At 47.0% G+C, this 19,260-nt stretch overlaps 1 protein-coding gene and 1 long non-coding RNA gene across 5 annotated transcripts in view; both read right to left on the bottom strand.

Moving 5' to 3' along the window:
- HRH2 (histamine receptor H2) overlaps positions 1 to 9,342 on the bottom strand; it is a 56,506-nt gene extending 47,164 nt beyond the window's left edge. For 3 of the 4 annotated variants that reach the window (XM_082380907.1, XM_082380906.1, XM_082380909.1), the window contains exon 1: positions 2,543 to 9,342. The gene's annotated coding sequence lies outside the window, so the exon portion shown is untranslated. The remainder of the gene's footprint in view (positions 1 to 2,542) is intronic. The other variant, XM_082380908.1, reaches the window with a different exon arrangement.
- LOC309623785 overlaps positions 1 to 19,260 on the bottom strand; it is a 519,468-nt gene that overhangs the window by 245,358 nt on the left and 254,850 nt on the right. The gene's annotated exons all lie outside the window — the stretch shown is intronic.

Raw genomic sequence — 19,260 nt, 5'->3', positions numbered from 1 at the left:
GCATATGCATAAGCATAAACATGTCCCCATCCGTTAAGAACTGTCCGTTTTTCATAGAGAAGAGACTGGTGGTGGTCAAGGGGGAGAGGGTTGGGGGAGGGATGGAGTGGGAGTTTGGGGTTAGCAGATGTAAGCTGTTATATATAGAATGGAAAAGCAACAGGGTCCTATTGTATAGCACAGAGAACTACATTCAATAGCCTATGATAAACCATAATGGAAAAGAATATTTAAAAAAGAATGTATATATATATGTATATGTATAACTGAATCACTTTGCCATACAGCAGAAATTAACACAACATTGTAAATCAACTATAATTTAAAAAAAAAGAATTTAGGCTTTTAGTCTGAGATGGGTGACCATTCAAGTTTGTTTTTTATTTTAATATTGTGGTAAAATAGACATAACATAAAATTTATCATTTAAAAAAAAGAACTGTCCATTTTTAGTAGCCACATGGCTGTCCCATAGTTTACTTAATTGATCTCCTGTCAGACATTTAGGTGCTCTCTGATTGTTGATGAATATCTTTCCAATTGAAAGAGCCTTTGTCCATATTTCCATCCTTTTGTTTGGATGTCTTCCTCTTCTCTTAAAACATTTTTGGCAAAGGAACCTCTCCAGCCTGCTGGGACACCCATTTTCCCATAGCAAGGAGTCCATTTTCCCATCACCAGAGACTTTCTCCCTAAGCTGAGCTAAATCCTTGGGATTGGGACGTAATCCTGTTTCCCTTTCTCTGGGGGCCTTAGTGGAGATGGACAACAGCTGGCCTTCTTTTCTGGTTGGACACATCAGCTGGTAGGGTCAGTTGCATTAGTCATCAGGGGAGGATGCAGAAATTGTTCTTGCAGACCAGAGAAGTCTAGCCTGAGGTTAATGGAGGTGAGGTGAACTGGGACAAGGTGGTAGAGGAAGGAAGAGAAGTTGGTGGGCTGGAATGAGTCAGCCTGGTGTCTGCTTCCTATGTGGTGTTGAGTCGTGACCTTCCTTGCTTCCAGACCCCTAGAGAAATCACCTGGCAAAGTCACCCCCCACCCCACCGCCAGCCTTCAGACTCACTTTCTCCAGTGATTATGTAGCAGCTCTTCCTATTACATGTTTAACAAGAAACCAGCCAACAAGAAACCAACTAACCAGGTGCCAGGAACACCATTCACAGACATATTTTGGGGGTGGTTTGGTCCTATGAGAAGCACTCTACAGTCAGGCAGAACTGAGGCCAATCCCAGGTCAGGCACATCCCACCAGTGTGACCCTGTGGAAATCACAGACCCTGTGAGCCTTGATTTTCTTATCTGTAAATTGGGGTTTAATGGCGCTGGCTTCCATGATTATTGTGATGATTACAGCCAATACCGTATACATAATGCTTTGAGTACCAGGTCTTCACGGGGCAGGTGCAAGAGAAGTGTTCTTTTCTCATTCTATTCAATCTCCTCATATCTCAAGCTAGAGATGTCAATAAATCTAATTTACTAATTGCCTTTCATAACCTCCAGCAACAGGAATCTCATGAATAGAGAGGAATTCATAACTTTCTATTACAAATAAGGAAACTGAGGCTCGGGGAGATACAGCCAGGAGTCTTTACTGGACATGAGCTGTCATCTCAAAGATTTCATGTCTAAAACAACCACCAGGATGTATGTCTGGGTCGGGGAGTGGGACCCCTGACACCCCCGCCCCCCATTCTCTGGGTCCTGCTTCACGCCCAGCTGGACCACTAACCATCTCTGGCAAAGGAGACCAGAGAGGACCTGGCACGTACAAATGAGTTCCCAGGAGGCAACCAGCACCAGGACTCTGGCCACGCGAGTTAGGATATGACAGCTGCCACTGGGGAATGCCACAACCCGCAGGTACTTTCCTACCCCCACCTCCTTATGCTCACAACCACCTCAAAGGCGGCGGTAGCACGGCCCTTTTCATGGGGGAGGAAACTGAGGCTCCCACGCTCAAGGTCAGCTGTACTACTCAAGCGGCACAACTGGATTTCCAAGCCTCTAAGCCGAGGCCACTTGCCTGGCTCATCCTGGAAGCTCCCGCTCCCGGGCATCGGGCATCCAGGGGGACGAAGGCTGCCTGAGGAGCTAGGAGCCTCCTCCCCGCCCACCCCCTGCCCTCTGCCTGCTTTCCTTAAGCAGAAAGTCGTGCCCTGTGCCCACAGACACATGGTCCTGAGAAACCGCCAGCGCCCAGACCCGGGAACAAAACAGGGGCTATTTCGGCGAAAGTGGATTTTCCAAATCCACCCCCAAGGGGGTTTGAGCGGACCTCCACCCGACCCCGCGCCCAGAGCACTGCCGCAGACCGACCGGGGTTGCATCCCGCGCTCGCAAGGCGTCCCAGGGCGCCACCCTCCGCCCCCGCCCCCGCCCCCGCGAGTCACAGAGGGTAACTGAAGCTCGCCAGCGCAGCGACGTTCCCAAGGTCAGGCAGTCAGCGCGCGGAGGGGCCGGGGTTCGAACCCGGGGTCAGAGTCAAGACGGCGGCGGGGAACCGGGAGCAGCCGCCCGAGGCGGCTCCTCTACTCACCAGCGCCCGCCAGGGGACCCCACCCCGAGCTCAGGCCCCGCGGGGAGGCGGCGGCGGCGCTACCTGGAGCTGCTGCCGCTGCGGTGGCTCCGCTCCGGCTCGCCTCCGTCCGGCGCCCGCGCCGGCTGCGCTCCGGCCGGGGATGGAGCTGGCGGTGCGCCCCGCCCGCGCCCTGCGCCTCGCACCCACTTCCTCGTCTCCGCCTCCAACTCGCTCCTCCTGGCTTCCAAGCGCTCCTTCCCTTCCTTCCCTCTCCAAGTCTCTTTCTCTCCCCCTCTCTCTCCTCTCTTTCTCCCACTCCGTGCGCGCGGCGCGCACACACTCACATTCTCTCTTCCTTGGCTTTTCTCTCTCTCCACACGCTCTCCCACATTCTCTCTTTTCCTTTCTCCTGGACCTTCTTTCCTTCTCTCTCTGGCTCTGACACTTTCCCTTTCGTCTTTCTTTCTGTCAGGCGGCCCCCTCTTTCTCTCGCTTTTCTCCCCCCACCCACTCCCCGCACTCCCCGCACTGCCTGGCCTGGGAGCCAGCTTCCAGGTGTGCAGTAAGCGGCTGAGTGCAAGGGGACTTCCCTCTGCGGCCCAGCGCTGGCTTCTGCCCGTCGCTGGAGGGCCTGCCCTGGGAGGGCTAGACCCACGGGATCAGGTGGCACCCCTTCCCTTGGGTGCCCGGCTCCTAGCCGCCTGGAATCAAGCTAGAAGAGGGAGAAAGAACTACTTTCAAGGGAAAAGTCTGGATAATTCTGGGATCCGAAGTCTGGAAAGACAGAGGGCCCGAGGCTTTAAGGCACAGAGAAATCAGTTCAGGGGTTATTAATTTAAAAAAAGAAAAAAAAAAAAAATCAGTGGAGCTTCAGAAACCCCCCGAGTGGACTTGCTCTAGTTGAAGGGATAGATGGAGAGAGAAAAGAGGTAGGGAGGAGGGTCTTGGGAAAAGGGGCTCTTGGGGTAGGGAAAATGATACCCACCTTCCAGATGAAAACATGGAGGCTCAATGGGAGAAACTCTCTCTTAAATATCAAGATGTCCAGGCTCTTGTGCTAACCACGCAGACCTCGGTGGAGCGGAGCCTGGGTGGGCAGGATGGCGAGGGTTGTGCCAGGCCTGGCTTGCTAACCCGGAGTAAGCGAGGCAGGTGGTCAGATGGGCTGCCCCATATGATACCTGGAGGGGAGTTCCAGCAGAAGCTTGACAAAGGAGAGGGAAAGGGAGCTGGTTCTGCTGAGTGTAAGTTTCAGGCACGTGCTACTGATGATTGACACGCCATCCTAAGTCATTCTGTCCCTGTGGGCCCACCCTGGTGCTATGTGTGTGCTGAGATGCAGAGACTAAGGTCACAGTTCCCTGGACCTCTGAGGTCACAGCTTCTGGGAGACTGTTGAAGGCTGTGCCTCCAGGTCACCAGCATCTTGGAATGACAGCAAGAGCCTCCAAGCTGGTCTCGCAGCCTCTGCTCTTGTTCACCAGCAATTCACATAGCAATATAGGTCATCTCAAAAAAGTATAAACCAGATCACGCCTCTCTACTCCCCTGATGAAAACCCTTCCGGGACTTCTGGTTGTAGTTAGAATTAAATCCAAGCTTCTTCTCACCGTCAACGTGATCTGGCCACGGCCCACCTCTCTGAGCTCATGTCTCACCATTCTCCTCCTCCCTCTGTGTGCCTCAGCGGCAGTTGGTTCCTCCTTGTGCCCAGAACAGGCCAAGCAGGACCACACGACAGGCCATCTGCACTGGCTGTTCCCTCTGCCGGGAATGCTCTTCCCCACATCTTCCCACGGCTGCCCAAATATCAGAGAGGCCACGAAGCCTGATCATCTTACCTAAAGCAGTCACCTCCATGCCACTGGGTTTTTCCTATCATCCCTTTTTTATTGTAATGAAAACACGTATCACCGTCTAAAATTATTTTTTTTAGTCATTTGTTTATGTGCTTATTGCCTGCTTTAACGCACCAGAATGGAACGAGTGAAAGAGCAAGAACCTTGTTTGTGTTATTCCTTGTGTCTCCTCAGAGCCTGGAGCAGTCATAAATGATCAAAAAGTGTTGGTCAAACGAGTGAATGAATAGATGCTATAATGAAGAGGTTTAGAAAAAGGAAAAGTTGGTTGATCCTGCCAAAGGAAACAAAAATTGTCTTCAGAGAGGAGTGGTTTTCGAGGCAGAGCTTAAAAGGAAAACATTTCACAGTGGAAGGGCCACAGAGGCAGAGGAAACAGCATGGAGACCCGCAAAAGGCATCAAACAGCCTGGGGCATTCATGGAGTGCAGACTGGCAGGCCGGCAGGAATCAGACCATGGGAGACTTATAAGGACACAGGTAGGACTTTGGAGCAACGGGAGGCTATGGCAGGTTATTGCACTGGGTGGCTGGAAGGGCCGGGATGTGCATCCTGGAGAAGAGACGGCTCCAATGACCTTCGTCTCTCTGCTCTGTGGGCAGAGGGAGCTGATGAGACAGAAGCACTTGGACCAACAGTAGGAATAGAATGAGACAGATTTTGGCTCTGTGAAAGATATTTTTTTTAAAGGATCTGAAGAGGAAAATGGGCTCCATGTGGATGAGATTATTGTCCACCCATATTCAGTGTCCCTCCCAGGAAAGGAGGAAATGTCTGTGACCTGATTGGCCAATGATGTATTGGTGGATGTGATTTGTGTCACTTCTGTGCAGAGGCTCTGGGCCAGTGAGTCCTTGTCATTTCCCTTTCCTGTGTGTCACGAGACTGGCTCTGTTCAGGAGATATGCCAGGAAGAGGTTGCTCCCTTACTTTGGGTCCCAGAGTGAAGTCTCAGAAGCCCAGCCAGCCCCTGGTAGACACGTAATGTGAGTGAGAGATAAATTTGATTCAGGCCTTTTAGATTTGCAGAGTCACAGGTAATCATGGTCCCTTGGTCTTCCTTGCTGAGTCAGAGCTTCAGTCAAGCTGGTTCCAGCACTTACTATCTGTGACAGATTTTCAAAGATGGCCACAACATGGCCCTGGCTCCTTTGCAATGTGACAGCACCTCCCACTGAGAGTGGAGTCTATGTCCTTTCCCCTAGTTTGGGCCTGCCTTTGATGGCTAGAACCCAGAGCAAGTAATGCTGTGCCATTTCTGAGGCTAGGCCTTAAGAGGCCTTGATGCTTCGGATTTTACTCTCTTGGGATAATGCCCTGAGGCCACCAGGCTGTGAAGACATCTGAAGGACCACATGGAGGAAGAGGGTCAGCTGTCCGCGCTCTTATAGCCATATGGGTGAACTCAGGCAAGCCCAGCAGAAGACCCACTCAGCCAACCCACAGAACTGAGGGAAATGACATATTCTTGTTGTTTTACACCAGTAAGCTCTGGGGTGGTTTATTACAAAGCAATGAATAACTAGATAAGGGGCCTTGGGAATCAGTTTGCATCTCTAAGCCCACTTAGGAAATAGGCTTTTTTTTAAAAAAAAAAATTAAAAAACATTCAATTTTATTAGTTAACATGTGTCAATTTCATACATAGTCTAAATAAAACCTTTCAAAATCCGCTGTAGGATCCTTAATCAAAATACAGATTACAAGCATTCAGAAACATTCTTGTTCTTCTGATATAATGGTCTGAGAATTACAGTTTTCATGGTTTACAAAACTGAGGTTAATCATTTAGAAAACATGGATGGACATTAACTTTATGATCTTTTACTGAAGGGTTACCTATACGTTTCTTGGATATCTGTAAAGATGTCTTTATTTCAACCATGTCAACTCACCATTAAATAAGCATAACAGTAACTTCTGCTTCAAAGGGTTTGGATGAGGCTCACATGAAAAAAGAAATGAATATTAAATTCATTCATTCTTTCAACACAGGATACTGGACCTACAATGTGTCAGGCACTGAGTTAACTCTGGGATACAGTGATGAACAAGATAGACAAAGATCTGACATGCTAGAAGGCATAAAAAGACAATGAACAAGCCGGATAATTTTAGCTAAAGAGAATCGCTATGAGAAAAGCAAAGCAGGGTAGTGTAGTTGAGCGTGACTGGGGGTGGTACTTTGTTTAAGACAGTTGGAGAAAGTTTTTCTGAGCTTGTGACATTTGAGCCGAGCCAGGATTATGAAGATAAGGGGGGGAAGTGTCCCGTGTAGAGGGAGCAGTAGGTGCAAATGCCCCAAGGTAGGGACGCGCTTGGCCTCAGCAAGGAACACGAAGAAGTTCATCATGGCTGAGTGTAGGAGAGGGAGGGACCATGGCTGGAAATGGTATTGGTGCAAGGTCATGATGAGGCATGTGGACTTCATCCTAAATGAAATTGAGTCACTGGAGGGTTTTAATAGAGAACTGACATCCTTCATACACTGTAAAGTGAGGCAATCCATGGTTGGCCACCCAACAGATTGGGATGACATTTGCAAACTCTTCCAGCTCTGAAAGTTTCCAGTTCTGTACTAAAAATCTGAAGCCCTTTGGAAGCTAAGCACTTTGATCATAGAAGACATCATCATTATTACTGGTAGGCTGCTTACCATGCAAGAGGGCTTTGGGATCTGATGACCGCAAATTCCTCCTTGCTCTGAATAGGTAAGAACCATCTATCAAAGGAAGCTGGAAGAACTTTCTCATTCTGAGGAAACCCAAATCACTATTTGACCAAAATAGAAAAAAAAAAAAGAGAAAGAGATTACTCATCTTTGGATGAGTAATCTCTGCCGAGTCTGACAGCTTAAAATTGAAAAAAAAAAAAAAAAGTTTGTGACAATTAACATAACGAATGACATGGTATAGTGATAATATTTACTGAAGTGGTCTGCAGAAAATTCCAATGAAACCCACTGGTTTTGTCATCAGTTATTTCTTGTCTCCGTTCTGCGCTCTGAGGTGACTCTGGGTTTGTGGTAGGGCACCTTAGACTGTGGTTGGGATGCGTGGGGTGCATTTCCTGGCCATGATGTGCTCTGAGTCTTGAGAGAAGCATCAGAAAGGTCTCAGGGCTGGAGTCCCCAGACAGATGCAGCAGCTTCCCACCCTACTGGGGCTACTCCAAGGAGCCCAACTTGGCTATTTTCCCAGTGACTTTAAGATTGCATGATGCCTCAGTTCTGGCTCACAAGATAGGAGGTAACACAATTTGTTGAGCAGCTACCATCTTCTGTATACTATGCTGTGTTCTTTGTATAAAACATCATCTCAAATAATTCTCACCACAGCCCTGTGAGGTAAATACTATTATTTCCCCCAGGTTGCAGATGAGGAAACTGAGGCTCAGAAAATCAGAGTTTTCTCCAAGGTCCTGCAGTTAGCTGGGGGATTCACTTGACTACCTCCAAAGCCCCTGCTTTTAAATAGTCTGCTCTCCCAGCCCACTCCACAAGAAAATACACTGTTCCATGGGAATCCAAAGGAGGAGATGATGCATTCATCCTGGGTCTCTAACCAGCCAGCCCACCCTGTGGATTTTGGACTTGTCAGCCTCCTTAATGGCATGAGCCAATTCCTTAAAATAATTCTCTTTCTCTCTCTAGCCACATTCTATTGGTTCTGTTCTCTGAAGAACCCTGACTAATGCACAGAATAGGAGCTATTAGCCATGTCTTAAAGCAAGGATGGGAGACAATATTTAGAGCAGCTGGAGGATGTGTTGGTGGACACAGGCAGCCCAGAACTGAGGACTCCTGGAATAAAGGAAAAGCCAGGTCTGGGAATCGTGCTAGGCTGATCCTCTGGGAGCCTGGCTGGGTCATTAATCAGAGTCCTGGGAGGCAAGGGGTTTGGAGGTGAGACTGGGGCCCAGCTTAAGAAGTCTTAGGCAGCTTGTCCCTGGTCCAGGCAGGGGCAGAGAGCAGAGAGCTGTTGTCTATCACACTGATTTCCACCCCTGCTTTGTCCTTGCTTTACCTACCTTAAAGGCTGGAAGGTCCAAGACTTGCTTTGCCAGCCTCCATTATAGATAGAGACTATCATGTGACCCAGTTTGGCCAATGAGACAAAGGGAAAATCTTCGGAGTAGGGGTGGGAAATGTCCCACCTGTAACAGGAAAGAGGGATGGAAGGCACACCTTCTCCTGCTGCCCTGCCTGCTTGTTCTGCGACTTCCTTCTTTGGAGCGTGCAGCTGAGGCAGCCATGTTGTGACCGTGAGGGAAAAACCATGGAAGAAATGGACTCAGAACCCACACGCTATAGGGCTCCTGCACCAGCCCCGGAAACACCGACCTGCCAACTTTTTCCCTTGTGGAGTAATGAAACACCCACTGTGATTCAGGGTTTTTACAGTTTACAGCTGAACACATCTTGCTTCAAGGAGGAAATATACACATGTGCAGAAAATGTGATCCCATCCTCAATCCTCAATTTGCTGCTCTTTGAGAATATGGTGACTCAATTTTCCTCTGTTGGGGCATTCTTTTTTTTTTTTAGTTTTTTAAAATGTATTTTATTGGGGCTTCCCTGGTGGCGCAGTGGTTAAGAATCCGCCTGCCAATGCAGGGGACACGGGTTCGAGCCCTGGTCCGGGAAGATCCCACATGCCGCGGAGCAACTAAGCCCGTGCGCCACAACTACTGAGCCTGTGCTCTAGAGCCCACAAGCCACAACTACTGAAGCCCGTGTGCCACAACTACTGAAGCCTGCGTGCTTAGAGCCTGTGCTCTGCAACAAGAGAAGCCACCACAGTAAGAAGCCTGCGCCTGCAACAAAGAGTAGCCCCTGCTCACTGCAACTAGAGAAAGCCCGCGTGCAGCAGCGAAGACCCAATGCAGCCAAAAATTAAATAAATGAATAAATAAATAAATTTATTTAAAAAAATGTATTTTTGAAGTATAGTTGATTTACAATGTTGTGTTAATTTCTGCTGTACAGCAAAGTGAGTCAGTTATACATATATATATACACACATTCTATACATATATATATATATATATATATATATATATACACATTCTTTTTCATATTCTTTTCCATTATGATTTATCACAGGATATTGAATATAGTTCCCTGTGCTATACAGTAGGACCTTGTTGTTTATCCATTCTATATATAATAATTTGCATCTGCTAATCCCAAACTCCCAATCGATCCCTCCGCCACGCCAGACATTGGTAGTTTTTAAATCTCCCCCCGTAATTCCAACATGAAAGTAAGTTTGAGAACCTGTGTCTGACCAGTCCTTCTCAAGCTCTAATATTCATACAAACCACCTAGGGACCTTGTTAAAATGTAGATTCTAATTAAGTAGGAGTGAGACCTGAGAGTCTGCATTTCTAAAAGCTCACAGGTGGTGCTGATGATGTTGGTCCATAGCTCACACTGGACTAACAAGGTCCCAGGGACTTCCCTGCTGGTGCAGTGGATAAGACTGTGCTCCCAATGCAGGGGGTCTGGGTTCGATCCGTGGTCAGGGAATTAGATTCCACATGCATGCCGCAACTAAGGCAATTTTCCTCTGTTGGGGCATTCTTCCTTTTTCCTCTCCACCTGCTCCCCTGCCAAGCTTAGGTATTAACTTTCTCTGGAAGTTCAGCTTCAAGTTCCCAGTCTGGATCCCATGCCCCTCCATGAAGCCTTCTTCACCTGATGCCCCTTCACTATCATAGCACACGTCATATGGTCTTCCAATGGCCTCTTTCCACCAGGGGACACTTTGTGGGGCCAGGAAGAAAGGGAAACGGGAGAAAGCCAGTGACATTTGTCCTCCTTTTGGACTTCCACTTATGTCTCATTTGTCCAGACCTATCACATGGCCATCCCTAGCTGTGACCATAGAAAGTGACCATGTCACCCTTCCAGCCTCTATGTGGACAGCAGGCAAAGGAGAAGAGGGCTGGGAATGGAAGTGTTGGGTTGGCCATTAAGCGGTATCTCCCACATATGACAAAATATATTTTTTAAAGTTCTTTGATATTTTAACTATATATTATTATTGTTTTTTCTAAATGGAAATACTTTCATTATTATTATTATTTTGATTCTCAAAGCAATAAAGCTTGTTTTAAAAATTCAAACCATATGGCCTTCATGAGTTTCCCGAAATCTTATTCCCTGAGATAAGCTTATGAGTAGTTTGATCTATATCTCATTCCAGACTTTTAGCTATTCATACAAATATTTTTAGACATTTATTTGTAAAAATGGGATATCACATATACTATTCTGCCATCTACTTTTTTATTTTTTATTTATTTTTATTTTTTATTTTTTAAAATTTATTTATTTTATATATTTTTGGCTGCATTGGGTCTTCGTTGCTGCACGCAGGCTTTCTCTAGTTGCGGTGAGCGGGCACTACTCTTCATTGCGGTGAGCGGGCTTCTCATTGTGGTGGCTTCTCTTGTTGCGGAGCACGGGCTCTAGGCGCACAGACCTCAGTAGTTGCGGCACGCAGGCTCAGTAGTTGTGGCTCACAGGCTCCAGAGTGCAGGCTCAGCGATTGTGGCTCACGGGCCCAGTTGCTCTGCGGCATGTGGGATCTTCCCAGACCAGGGCTTGAACCCGTGTCCCCTGCATTGGCAGGCAGATTCTCAACCACTGCGCCACCAGGGAAGCCCATAATGTAACTCTTTTGGAAAGTAAGAGTTTCTGTATCCGTGATCTACTGCTGCGCAACTAATGACCGCAAACCTACCGGCTCAAAACAACACACATTTATTATTGCACAGTTTCTGTGAGTCAGGAGTCTGGGTGCAGCTTAGCTGGGTCCTCTCTTCAAGGTCTCTTACTAGACTGTAGCCAAGGTATCAGCTGGGTTGGGTTCTCTTCTGAAGGCTTGAGGTGGGGAAGGATCTGCTTTCAAGTTTACTTACAGAGTTGTTAACAGGATTTGGTTCCTTTTGGGTTGACGGCCTGAGCTCCCCAGTGACTGTTGGCCTGAAGCTATCCTCAGTTCCTTGTCATACGGCCCTCCCCAACACAGCAACTAGTTTTATCAAAACGGAGAGGCAGAGAATCTGTTAGCAGGACAGAAGTCAGGATCTTTTGTAATCCAATCACAGAGTGATACCCACTCAACTTTGAGGTGTTCTATTGGTTAGAAGCAAGTTATGGGTCCTGCCCACGCTCCAGGGGAGGACGTTAAACAATGGTGTGAATACCAGGAGCCAGGCATCACAGGGCCACTGTCTGACATGCTGTCCCACTTATTTAATGATTCTCCTATTGATGAACACCTAGGTTGTTTCTAGTTTTCTCACCAGTACCAACAATGTCATCATCCTTGAACTTACATCTTCCTGAACTGGTCCAATATTTTCTTTGGAAAATTCTTCAAGGTGGAATCTCTAAATCTAAGAGCAAATAGATTCATGGGTAAGTGCTCTCCCAAAGGTCGACCAAATGTATGCTTTCAGCCGTGTGTGAATGTTGACTCTTCCCACCCCCCATCACCAACACTGAGCATTTAACAATCTGTTAAATATTTTTCAATACGATAGGTGAAAATAGATATCTCTGTGTTCTAGTTTGCAATTCTTTGTTTCTCAATAAGGTTGGGTATATTTTCTTATGTTATCAGCTACTTGTTTTGGTCAGGATTTTTTGGTTACCAGGAACAAAAAGCTATTTGAACTCATTTAAGTTAAAAAAAAAAAAAGAGGCTGCTTTTTGTAAGAACACAGAGCAACACCATAAACAAATCACTGCCTTGCCTTACAGGAAGCTGAAGTCACCCATCCCCACTCTCTGCAGCTACTTCATTCACTGATCACCCTCTGGGGACCAGGAGGGGTCTCTGCTTCTCTCCACCCACCGGCTCCTCTCTCTTCTCCTTCTTTACTGACAGCCCCTCCACTTAGAGGAGAAATCTTCCTCATTGCTTTCTATTAGTTTCCAAAGAAAACACACTTGTTATGAAAATGTTAATTAATAGAGACGTGCCTAAAGTCAAACGTAATAGTGTCATCCCCACCCCAATCCCTTCTCTCACAGCTGTGGACATTCACAATTTGATGTGTATCCTTCCAGTTTTTCTTTTTTTGCTCTATGAATGATGATGGTGATGATAGCTCCCAGCTACTGAGCATTTAGTATGTTCCTAGAATTGTTCTAAGATATCATATGTTTTAATACTCATAAGACAACCATTTGAAGATGATTCAGTTATTCCTCATTTTATAGATGAGGAAACTGAGGTTAAGTAATTTGCCCAAGGCCATATGGCTAATATGTCAGAGCCGGGATTCCAACCCAGGCAATTTGAATCTGAAACACATACACATACACCACAAATTTTAAAAAAGTGTTTTTTTAAAAAAAATTTATTTTATTAATAAAAAAGTGTTTTTTATTTTTAAAAAGTGTAAAAATAGTGTTTTTAATATAGATTAATTCAAGTTGACAAGTGGAGCTCAGGGGCACTGCAATTCACAGTCCTGCAGGATTGTAAATGATACCTAACGTGGAAAAATGCCTTGAGGTAAGTCACGAAAAAGGACTTGAAAGCAAGGCAGAATTGCAGGAACAGGATTTCAAGAGGGAGATTGGTGTTGCCTCGACAGCACATGGAAAGGGGCAGAACTTCTTCAACTATGCCTTTGGCCAAAAAGGGCGTATGCGTTTTTCCTGAATATATTCAGGAAAAAACGCATACGCCCTTTTTGGCCAACCAAGCAGGTGCCCGGTGCAAATCAACACTACAAAGTGGTATCACTTTGCATCAGTCCGAAGGGCCATCCTTACAAGGTGCATTATATGGAAGGGGCAGTGTGTGGGGCAAGCAACATGCCCAATACTCTTATCTCTCTCCTTCCAGTGTTGCCCGTTTTGTGTCCTTTGCCCATTTTTCTATTAGGTGCTTTTCTTTTCCTTATGGACTTCTGAGAACTCCTTGAATATCAAGTATCATCCATCAAATATGTTGTGAATATATTTTCTCATTTTGTTCTTCGTCTCTGTGCTTTGTGCTATAAAGAAGTTTTAAATCACAATGTGATTATATGTGTTGATCTTTTCTTTTATCATTTTTGACCTTTGTGTCATGCTGGGAAACACCTTTCTCAACTCAAAATTATAAACCCTTTCCCCCTTTATTTTCTCTCTTTCTTTCACGGCTTTTGTCCTACATTTAAATATCCGATCCATTTCCCTTTACTTTCTCTATTGCTTTTATGGTTTTTGCCTTACATTTAAATGGCTAATCCATTTCAAATTTGTTTTAAAATCAAGTTAATCTTTTCTCAAGTAATTATTCCAACACAGTCGATTGACTAAGCCACGCTTTCATACTGATCTGAGTTGTCTTGATGTCTTATCACATCACTGTGTGTAGGGGTTCCGAGCAGGGACATTGGAGTTGGACAGACTTGGATTCTGGGTCCCACTCTGCTACTCACTGGCTGTGTGACCTTGAGCAGGTGAAGGTCTCTGGGCTTTCGTTTCCTGATGTGTAAAGCGGGGATCATCAAGGTTCCTGATTCACAGGACTGCTGGGGGATGCAATGATACAGCACATTCAGAGCACTCAATAAACATCTTCAGGATTATTATATCCTAAGTCCCTGCCTCTCGCTTTTCAAGAGCCTATATCTGGGCCCTCACTGTTTCTGTCTGCTTCTGCCCCAGAGCCACACCACTTACACGCCCCTAGCTCTATAGCTTATTTTAGTATCTGCTAGACTGTAAGCTTCTTGAGGACAAAGATGGTGTCTATATCTTCAGACCTATATAATAGGTTCTCAATAGATATCCACTGAAAGAATGAATGAGTAGTATGAGCTCCCCTCCTTCTTTCATCTCTCGAACATTTTCTTGGCTACTCTTGAGCATGTTTTTCTTCAAATTAATTTTAAGTAATCTGCCAAGATCTCCCAAGCATTAATGGGATTTTTATTGGCATTACAACAAATTAATGGGGTAATTTGAGGAGCATCAACCTTACAACCTCAGGAACATGATCTACGCTCCCTCATCCCAGCTGCCCTTTGTTGAGCTTTGCTAAGCTGTATCGGCCTTGCCTGCTTGCCTGTAAGTTTATTCCTGGGTATTTTTGCCATTTCTCTTGCTCTTTTGAAGCCATCTCTTGTCTATTGTAGTGACTGAGCGCCGAGGATCTCGGGTTGGATTCCCTCCTGCTGGCATCAGTGGCTCTGGTGTCCAGCAGATCTGAGTGCGAATCCACTTAATAAAGGTGTGACCTTGAGAAATCACCCACCACCCTGAGTCTCAGTTTCCCGGTCTGCTCCACAAGCTCACTGTGAAGATTAAGTAAGATATTGTAGGTGAAACCTTTAGGATGCTGCTAGGTAATGTGCAAATATGCAATAAACATCTGCTATTATGATTACTTAGTAAGTTTAATAACAAATATTTTATAACTCTAAGCAATGTACTATCATGCTGGGTGTCTTATTATTACTATATACAAAAAATATTTCTAATCCCTCCCCCAACCTCATCTCTTTGGTAGCTGGGAGGCCTTTCTGTTCACTAAGCACGTGTGTCAAGTACTCAGTCTAATGACCTTTCAGATTCTTGAGGGTGATCCTGATGTGGAGATGCTGGAAGAGTGACATTGCTCTGCCTAAGACCTGATGGAGACTGGAGCTGGGGGATAGGAAATCTTGAGAGGGATGAGGAAGATATACGAGGAATATTCTGGGGAGTGAGAGAGAGAGAGACCAGGGGATGGGAGAGGAGGGCAGAGAAGAAGTATCAAATGTCAAGGGGATTTGGGAGGGTAATCTCACCTCTTCCTATCTCCTCCACTCGTACTCACTATCATGGCTACCATGTGTGGCTTGTTTTTTTCTAACACCACCGAGCATTTCTCTGACACCAGCTGGGAGTCCTACAGTTCAACTCAATTCTGACCCTATCTACCTGGATGTGACATCAGATCCCACATCAGTCCCGCAAGACTGTCCCGCTGCCCCACTTCAGATCCCAATCACAAATCCAAGTGGTCACTCCTGCTTCTGACTGACCAGCTGTAGATTAGAGGTTCCCATGACCTTGCATTTGATTACTTTCCTAGAGCGGCTCACAGAACTCAGAGAAACCTTTTACTTACTAGCTCTCCAGTTAATTATAAAAGGACATAACTCAGAAACAGCCAGATGGAAGAGATGCACAGGGCAATGTAAGAGAAAGGGTGCAGAACTTGCATGCCCTCCAGGAGTGCACCACTCTCCCCAAATCTCCACGCATTCGCCAACCCAGAAGTTCTACAAATCCAGTCCTTTGGGGTTTTTATGAAGGGCTCATTACAAATAGGAAAGATTGATTAAATCGTGGCCTTTGGCAATTGAGTCAACCTCCCATCCATCTTCCCTTCGCAGAGGTGGGCGGGAACTGAAAGTTCCAAACTTTAATCATGTTGGTTCCCCTGGCAACCAGCCCCCGCCCCCTTAGGCGCTTTCCATAACTCACCTGATTAACATAAATTCAGGTGTGGTTGAAAGCGCTTTGTTATGAATATCAAGACACTTTTGTTGCTTTTAACACCTAGGAAATTCCAAGGGTGTTAGGGCTGTGTGCCAGAAATTAGGACAAAGACCAAATATATATTTCTTATTATAAATCACAGTATCTTAATGGCCAAGCAAGGAAGTTCTGAGCCTCCTCCTCCCTGGCCCAGACATCTGTCTGGCTCTTTCCATGGGGCCCTTGAGCCTCCAGACAGAGCAACGGGAGGGACCTAGCTCTGAGCTGCACCTGCCTATAATATGTCCCTTGAAGGCCCCTCAGGCCCCCTGGCCCTGCAGAGACCTGAGCCCACCAGTAAGCTATGTGCTCCCTCCCACTCCCAGGGGCAGGGGTGGGGACTTGGGGGGGGAGCAGGAGTGGGGAACTGGCTCACTGGTCCTGGGCCTGGTCTGGCTGCAGAGTCCCTGCCCAGGGGGACCTACAGCCCTGTAGACGTGGGTGTGGGGAGGGAGGTCAGAGGCTTGTTCCCTGCACCAGAGCCCTCCCCATTGGCTGCTCCTGCAAGCTGGGCACCGTTTCCCCAGCTCAGTGAGTTTACCAGCGTTGGAAGACTTTAACTACCACCACCCATCCCCCCCTTCCTCTACCCAGCCCCACTTCCATCCCTGACCCGACCCTTTCATCCACCCAGTCTGAAATTCAGCTTCGAGTCCCTCTGATGACACAGCTTATTTCCGACTAACACCATGTCTGAATAAGTGTATTTTCTTCTTGTTGGGCCCCAAGTGATTTTCCTGACATAACTCCTACAGGGCACATGCATTAGGAAATGTCCTGGCAGAAAAACGGGTGGCACACTCTGATTGGGTAATTTGAGGAAGGAGGCAGAGGGGCTTTTTACAAAGGAGAAGGCAGGGTTCAGGGGAGCCACGAAAGATGGTGTGGCACCTTCAGCTGGCCACAGCTGGGCATCTTTACCTCCAGGGCTGAAGGGACAAGAGAGCTAGCAGGCTTTAGCACCAGGACACGGGAGTGGGGGGAAAGAACTGCCTAGAAGGAGCTGCATCTTTGGGTGGAAGGCAGCAACTGTGTCCTTGAGAGATACAGACCCAACCTCACTCTCCCCTCCCTCCAGACAGCACTGCCCATTGGCTGAGCACAATGAGATGCCAGGGGACAAGGGAGCTCTTTGAAACAGTGGGCCTCTGGGGTAGAGAGAGGGTCTGGAGGGCCAGGGAGAAGTTGGCTGTCACAGCTGGGAACCACACGTCAGTCAGTCTCCAGGAGAGTAATGGCGAACACACAGCACTGCCCACTTGCCAGCCTCTTTGTAAGGACTTCATCTGTTTTTACGTATTTAATCCCCACTACAGTCCTCTGAGGTAGGTGCTATTATTGTCGGCATTTCTCATAGGGAAACTAGGCTCAGAGAGGTCAGGTACTTGCCCAGGGTCACCCAGCTACCGAGAGGCAGAGCTGGGACCTGGACCCAGGCAGCCCAGCCCAGACACAACACTGTACTGTCCCCCAACTCCCACATCAGGGACCCCAGGGGAGCTGCCTTCCAGTGAATGGCTCTGCACTGTGAAATGCACTAGGGTTGGGATGGACCCAAATGTGAAGGCAGTTCCCCTAGTAAGGTAAGATCTTACTCAAGAACTTCACTCAGGGGTGAGCCGATGGCAAGGTATCAAGCTGGCAGCAAATGAAAAGAGCAATCAGGTTGTCTTCATCAGCGGATGACCTGCAGTCCCCTGTGTGTGTTTAAATCAGCATTTCAGCTCCCTAGTCCCAGTGAGAGCCCCGGACCCAAGCCCTCAGCTGTGAAGTTGTCCTGTATCTCTGGGCCAGATGGGTGGCCAGATTCCCGGTGTGCATCCCAGCTCCATCACTTACCAGCTGGGTCTGGGCTTCCATAACAAAATACCAAAGACAGCTGATATAACAAACATTTATTTCTCACAGTTTTGGAGCCAGAAGTTGGAGATCAAGGCATCGGCAGGGCTGGTTCCTCCTGAGCCCTGTGAAGGAGAATCTGTTCATGCCATTCTCCTTGCCTCTGGTGATCTCAGACATTCCTCAGCTTGTAGATGGTGATCTCCCTGTGTCTGCTTCCCTCTGTATGCATTTCTGTGTCCAAATTTCCCCCTTTTATAGGGACAACAGTCACCTTGGCTTAGGTGCCATCCTAGTGACTTCATCTTGATCATCTGCAAAGATCCTATTTCCAAACAAGTTCCCATTCACAGGCACTGGAGGTTAACAGCAACTTTTGGGGAGGAACACAATTCAGCTGATAACATTGTCATTCCAGCCACCTTAAGAGCTGAGACATTTATTCAGTCCTTCATTCACTCCCTCTATAACTCTAATGAGCATCTAATGTGTCCTTCATTCACTCCCTCTATAACTCTAATGAGCATCTAATGTGTACCGTGTCCTGCATGTTGGAGAGGCAAAGACATGAGGACCAGTTCCCTGGTGTCAATATGCTTGAAACCCAGAGAGGTAAACCCATAAACAGGGGACTTCCCTGGTGGCGCAGTGGTTAAGAATCCGCCTGCCAATGCAGGGGTCATGGGTTTGAGCCGTGGTCCGGGAAGATCCCACATGCCACGGAGCAGCTAAGCCCGTGCGCCACTACTACTGAGCCTGCGCTCTAGAGCCCACGAGCCACAACTACTGAGCCTGTGTGCTGCAGCTACTGAAGCCCACACGCCTAGAGCCCGTGCTCCGCAACAAGAGAAGCCACCGCAATGAGAAGCCTGCGCACTGCAACAAAGACCCAACACAGCCAAAATAAATAAATAATAAATAAATAAATAAATAAATAAAGGGTGCTACCCTTAAAAAAAAAAAAAAAAAAAACTGAAAAACCCATAAGCAGGTGACAGGAGGGAAGAGATAGGAGGGGTAATTGGCCAGGGAGAGCGTGTGGGGAGGGCACAGGGAGGATCCTGAGAATGGTTCTGGTAAACAAACCTTCAATGAATCCGTTTGTATTTATTGTCCAAGACACTGGCCTCATGTTTGCCAGGCATTCAATGGCGGTGAGAATGGTGGTGGGGAGTGGAGTGGGGGGTGGAGGGGTGCTTCCTTTTTCCTTATTGTACAGGAAGCTTAAAAAAAAGTAAGACTTCCAAATGTATCCCAAACTGATTCTCCCAATAAATTCCTTAAAAAATTCTCTCAAAACCGGAATCTGGTGCCCGGGTTTTTCAGAATCTCTTTTCCCACATTCTAATCCTGCCCCATGTCTTCCCAGGAAAAGCATAAGCTCCCCTGATTCTACTCCAGCCCAGCTCCAAAAAGAGTGGGACTTCCCTACAAACCCTCAGCCAGAATTCTCCGGTACAAAGGAATGCTTCTCCCCAGAGAGCCTGTAGTTTTAGCT

Source organism: Balaenoptera borealis, assembly GCF_965194805.1.
Source record: "Balaenoptera borealis genome assembly, chromosome: 2".
Lineage (NCBI taxonomy): Eukaryota > Metazoa > Chordata > Mammalia > Artiodactyla > Balaenopteridae > Balaenoptera > Balaenoptera borealis.
This window is presented reverse-complemented; position numbering and strand designations above follow the sequence as displayed.